We start from the raw sequence: 5,767 nt of genomic DNA on the forward strand, positions 1-5,767 counted from the left end.
GTGTGTGTGTGTGTGAGAGTTAGACTGTGAGGGAGCAAACAACCTCTACTGCTATGGCTCTGGCTTTCAGGCCCACCAAGGAACAGAAAACAAGGTCTATCCTATGTAAGAGAGGGAGCCAGGATGAGAACCTGCTTCAGCTGGTGTCCTTAGAGGATCACACCTACAGGGAAAATGTAAGTTAAGAAACAAAATGAAACAAAGCTACCTGTCTGCTAGCTCAGCAAGATAATAGGAAAGCAGATTGTCCTCTGCGGGGCCCTTGGTGGACCAGGTGTCTTACACACACAGGTTAGGTTTGAATCTGTATAACCCAGAAGGATGGAGACTCACAAGCCAAAGCTTTCATATAAAAAGGGGACCCAGGCTGCTTATCAGCTTGATTTACTCCAAAAGTAAAAGTGGTAATCTTTTGCTGAAGGACTAATCCAGAATCTAGGATGAGAGGAATCTCACAGAGATGAGAACACAACCCACCATGTTCAAGAGAGGGAGAATGAGATGACTAGGACCAGGCTGGAAACTGGAGTATGGGAAGGTAGAGGAGAATGTGAGCTTGTCTAAATTTAACAAAGAATGTACTCATGAATGACACATATACACAGTTGCTTATTGCAGTGATGCAAAGCAAAGCAAACACAAGGGCAACCTGGATAGAACAACCCATGCCATTGTTTGGAGGACTGATTAAAAAAAACCGAGCAAACCAGTAGTGAAGAAACACCCCATGTTCACTAATATGAATCTAGGGATGTCTCAGTAATTAAAAACAACTTTTCTATACTTAGCCATTTGATTAAAGAAGTGAGCTTATGTGTGTGAAAACAATTTATATTTTTGTGTATAGTAATTGTTGGCATTTTGTCTAGGTCCTGTCCCACAGTTACCTGGCAACAGCCAGGTGTGCCTGACTCACTATAAAAGGGGCTGCATGTCCCCTCCTCTCTCTTGCTCTCTTCTCTTTTCTTTTGGGCCCAGCCTCCACGCCTGTGGGATGAGTTGCTCCGCTAGCTTGTTGCCCAAAGCTGTAGCACACAATGTAGCAGCTGTGGTTAAAATGGCCGAATAATAAAGTCCTGAGTCATTTCTATATCTTGTTTTTATCCTGAGAACGTAAACTTGTTTTTCCACTGAGCTTCCGGGGTTTTTCCACCCAGTGGACTTGGTGTAATATATTGTGTGAACCTCAGTAAAGCTTTGGCATTTTCTCTTGATGAATGACCCAAAGCTGTGTCTTTTGTTAGATCCCCCAGGCCTATGCCCAGTTCTCAGTACTGTAGTGGCACAGGCGCCATCAAGTGGTGGTCCCACTGAGATCAGGAAAGTGAGGAGCCCCTGACAGGATCATTCTAAGAAGCTGGCTGGTGAAGCAAAAGGAATGTATTGGGTGAGTGGTGCAGCATCAAACCAAAAGTAAACTTAGTTCGCAGTAAGTAAAAGGATCACACCATGGGAACCTCAAGTTCCACATTATATCCAACAGATTAGATGGTAGCTCTGCTCAGACAGCAGGAACAGAGATAAAGGTAAAAACAGCTAAAGAATTTATTAAAACTTTAGAAAAGACTAGTCCCTGGCTTGTTCATTCAGGATGACTTAATATTCCTGATTGGTAACACGTTAAGACAGATTTGCAAAAAACACTGCAGAGAGATGGCTCTGAGAGCATTCTTGTTGCCATTTTCTCTTTGTGGAGATTGGTCAAGGATGCTGTCTTGAGTACTAATGCTAAAATAAAGAATAAATGTCAGAGATAGAAAGAATATTTGGAGCGGCACAGGATGATGCCTCCCGTAAGTCTTCACAAACCTCTGATTCAGATCAAGATTCAAGCTCAGAGGAGGATGAAGTAGAGACACTAGAAAAAGAAATAGAGGAGCTTAAAAAGAAGATTAGTAAGTGCAGGGTTGCTAAAAAATCAGAATCTTGTCCTCCTAGTAAAAATCCCTTCTTTAAAGAAGAGGGAGCTACTGCTCCTTCTGCCTATGAATCCTATTCTTCCTTGGAGTGGTGTTAAGGCTCCAAGGAAAGGGATAATTTTTTCTGAGCCTCACCCTTGACAGTGAGCAGTATATCCTGTTGTTGAGGTGTCAGACTCCAACAATGCAGGCCAATTTATTAGACAACATGTTCCTCTGAGTTTTAAGGAGTTGCTCTGCTTATGGTCCCTTTGCTACCTTTACTTAGAATTATGTAGGACAGTGCTGTCTGGGGGAGATTGTCTCATATGGAGAGGAGAATGTCAGGAGCAGTGCACCCAGACAGCTCAGAGAGATGCTGCTGCGGAATGGGGGAGGGACATCTTATATCATATGGGAGTGGTGGTTACCACCCAACCAGTACAGAGGATACTGCATAAATAGGAATTTCCCCCCAGTAAGGGTTTGGGGCGGTACCTACAGGGGAACCCTCAACCTGTGTCTGATGGGGACCTAGTTATTTGAGCCCATGAAGGTGGGATGGGATTAGGAAGTTTATCATGGAGGTCACTGCTAAATTGCTTCCTGTTATGATCCTGTATGGGTGGAGCAGTGGCCCCTTTTCTCTGAAAAAATTGGAGGTAACACATAAACTTGTATAAGAACAGTTACAGGCAGGACACATTGTTCCCTCCACTTCCCCCTGGAATGTGTCTTTGTGGTCCTCTTACATGCCTGGATGGCACTCCTCTGATGTTAAGACAGGGGGTAGCTTTTAATTCCACTGCCTATTGGATACATCTATCACCTTTGAAGTTTCCCTTAAATTTGAAAATAGTAGGTTTAGTAAAAATTTTAATATCTCTTCCTTCACCTGTGTTATTCCTCCATTTTTCTTGGTGGTTTGGAATGGTACTAATGCTGGAGGTAGTCTTGACTATTCTTCACAGGAATACATGAAGCTGTTGGGGACCAGAGGACTCTGCCCTGGTTGTGCAGATCCAAGGCATAGTTCCATTGCCTGTCAATCATTCAAGAGAAAATCAACTGATCCTGACTGTCATAAGAGAGACTTTGGCATCACGGCTGCTATTGGCACCTTCTCCTTGGGCATTATTGCTCTTGGAGCTGCCCTTGTGTTTGTGTTTTTTCTTTGTCGCCTGGGCAGAAAACAAGCCCAGAGCCAAGCTGTCAATCGACAGATAATGTTATCTTTGGCAGAAGGCAACCCATCAACTCAGATATGACTGATATATAAAAATTAGGCAGCCAAGGATGGGTAAGACCATAAGGGTGGCTGTCAACCTAAGACAGGGGGTCCATGAGGCCTGAGTGGGCTGCCCAATGGTGGGTAAGGCAGACACTGACATTCATGAGTCACCCAAGACAGACACTAATTTATAAATAAAAAAGGGGGAATTGTTGAACCCAGCCCCAACCCCTATGGGATGAATTGCTCCACTAGCTTGTTGCCCAAGGCTGTAGCCCACAATGTAGCAGCTGTGGTTAAAATGGCCGAATGACAAAGTCCTGAGTCATTTCTGTGTTCCTGTTTTTATCCTGAGAACGTAAACTTATTTTTCCATTGTGCTTCCGGGATTTTTCTACCTGGTGGATTTGGTGTATATATTGTGTGAACCTCAGTAAAGCTTTGGCATTCTCTCTTGACGAATGACCCGAAGCTATGTCTTTTGTTAGATTCCCCCAGGCCTATGCTCAGTTCTCAGTACTGTGGTGGGCGCCATCACTTCTCCTCTTGCTCCTGCTCCCTTACCCTCTTCCTCCCTTTCTCTATTCCCTTCCTCTCTTTTTCCACTTGCTCATGCTGTTCTCTACTCCTCTTCTCTCTCTCTCTCTCTCTCTCTCTCTCTCTCTCTCTCTCTCTCTGCCTTTCTCTGTCTCTACTACTCCCTCAACTCTCCTCCCCATTCCCTAAATAAACTCTATTCTATACTATACCTGTTATCTCAGAGGAAAGGGATGCCTCAGCATGGGCCCGCAGAGGCACCACCTTCATTCACACCATACCATGCCTCCACCAAACATATTCCTTCCTCTTTCTTTTTATAAAACACAACAGTATTGCTGAACAATACTTAGACAACTAACATATGGTGTGGTGTTGGGTAGGTCATAAGCTTGGGGGAAGAGAGAGCCACTGGGCCTGGCTTGAGTGTTTCAAACTCCAAAGCACATTCCCAGTGACACATTTTCTCCAACAAGTCCACGCCTTCTGATAGCAACACTCCTGGGTGACTGAGCATTCAAATCTATGAGCCTATGTGGGCCATTGTTATTCAATCACCACACACAGTAAGATACACTTCACATATTTGAGGGTGTCTAGAATTAAACATCAAGCAGTAAGTGTTCAGAAAATGGACAAACAAAAACAGCTGATAATACTTTGATTGTTACCACAGTCTGGAAAGAAAGACTTAGCATTGGAGAGAAATGGGAGAACATTGCCTGGACTCTCCTACATTTGATTGTGGTCAGGATCACACCACTCTGCTAATATCATTAAACCATTGAATTATACCTGTTAAATAGATGGATTTTATTCTATATGAATTTCACTCATAGAAACTTTTATCTTAACAACTGGCCTGAAAGATAGGCCCATTGGTTTAATAGTGGTATAAAAGTAACCAATCTACCAAGTTCTGATTGAATCTAACACCTACTTCAGAAGCTCATGTAATCTACCTCAGAAGCTCATACCTAATTCTGTAATGTGAGCCAAGAGCCCATAGTTAGGGAGACCATAAGCCTGGGGTTGGGGGGAGGAGAACCTACTGCTATTTATTTGCTAAATGGACATAGTATCAAATGGCCCTTTAAATAGTTATCTTTGTACCCATAGATTAGTGCACCTCTCAGTCTTCATCATAAAAGCTTCCTTTTGGAGTAGACATCAATAAGTCAGAGACTCACAACTGGTAAGAGTGTGGAGGATAAGAGACTGTGGAGTGCTCAGCCCCAAAGGAGCCATCTGCATCACACTCTTCCCCACAAAGCTCAGAGATCATCCCCGCATTTAGATGGCAGAGGCATGAGCAGCTCTGTCAGGTTTTACCCAGCCTGGTCTACATAGTGAGTTCCAGGACAGCCATAGCAACATAGTGAGAACCTGTCCTGAAAACCCAACCAACCAATCAGGCAACCAACCAACCAGCCAACCAACCAACCAGCCAACCAAAAGGGCTGTCAGAATCAGAGGTTGTGGAAAACTATTATAAAACAGTGTTTTGGGGACATGACAGAGCCATTGCACACATGAATTTACAGCAGCTGAGATTATATGCCTAAGACCTACACAAGATCAAGCCAGACAAAATTACAGCATGAATCAGGGAGGTGCTCATGAAGTCCCGCCCACAGCTGATAAGCTATTGGTTGCTGCTGGGGGAGGAGGAGTCACTTTTCAGGGATGTGGCCTCTGGTAAGTGTATCATATGCCAATGGATGCCCTACAGCCATGTGCATATTGACAACACCATTTGTGGTGGTTTGAATAGCTTTCACCCCCAGAGACTCATGTGTTTGAATGCTTGGGCCATGGGGAATATGTGGAGGTGTGGCCTTGTTGGAGTAGATGTGGCCTTGTTGGAGGAAATATTTCACTGTGTAGGTGAACTTTGAAGGTTCCTATGATCAAACTCTGTCCAGTGTGGAACCAGACCCTCCTCCTGGCTGCCTATGGAAGATAGTCTACTTCTGACTGTCTTTGAATCAAGATGAAGAACTCTGGGCTCCTCTAGCACTATGTCTGCCTCCATGCTGCCATGGTTCCATTATCATGATGATAATGGACTGAACTTCTGAAACTGTAAGCCTGACCCAGT

At 44.0% G+C, this 5,767-nt stretch overlaps 1 long non-coding RNA gene across 6 annotated transcripts in view; it reads left to right on the forward strand.

The window, feature by feature from the left end:
* The window catches only part of LOC102553680 (uncharacterized), a 29,502-nt gene extending 28,412 nt beyond the window's left edge, over positions 1-1,090 (forward strand). For 5 of the 6 annotated variants that reach the window (XR_005491402.2, XR_005491397.2, XR_005491396.2 and 2 more), the window contains 2 exons: positions 71-176; positions 870-1,090. This is a non-coding gene — a long non-coding RNA (uncharacterized LOC102553680). The remainder of the gene's footprint in view (positions 1-70; positions 177-869) is intronic. The other variant, XR_010056317.1, reaches the window with a different exon arrangement.
* Positions 1,091-5,767: the final 4,677 nt, after the last annotated feature.

This window comes from Rattus norvegicus, chromosome 11 (assembly GCF_036323735.1).
Source record: "Rattus norvegicus strain BN/NHsdMcwi chromosome 11, GRCr8, whole genome shotgun sequence".
Classification (NCBI taxonomy): Eukaryota; Metazoa; Chordata; class Mammalia; order Rodentia; family Muridae; genus Rattus; species Rattus norvegicus.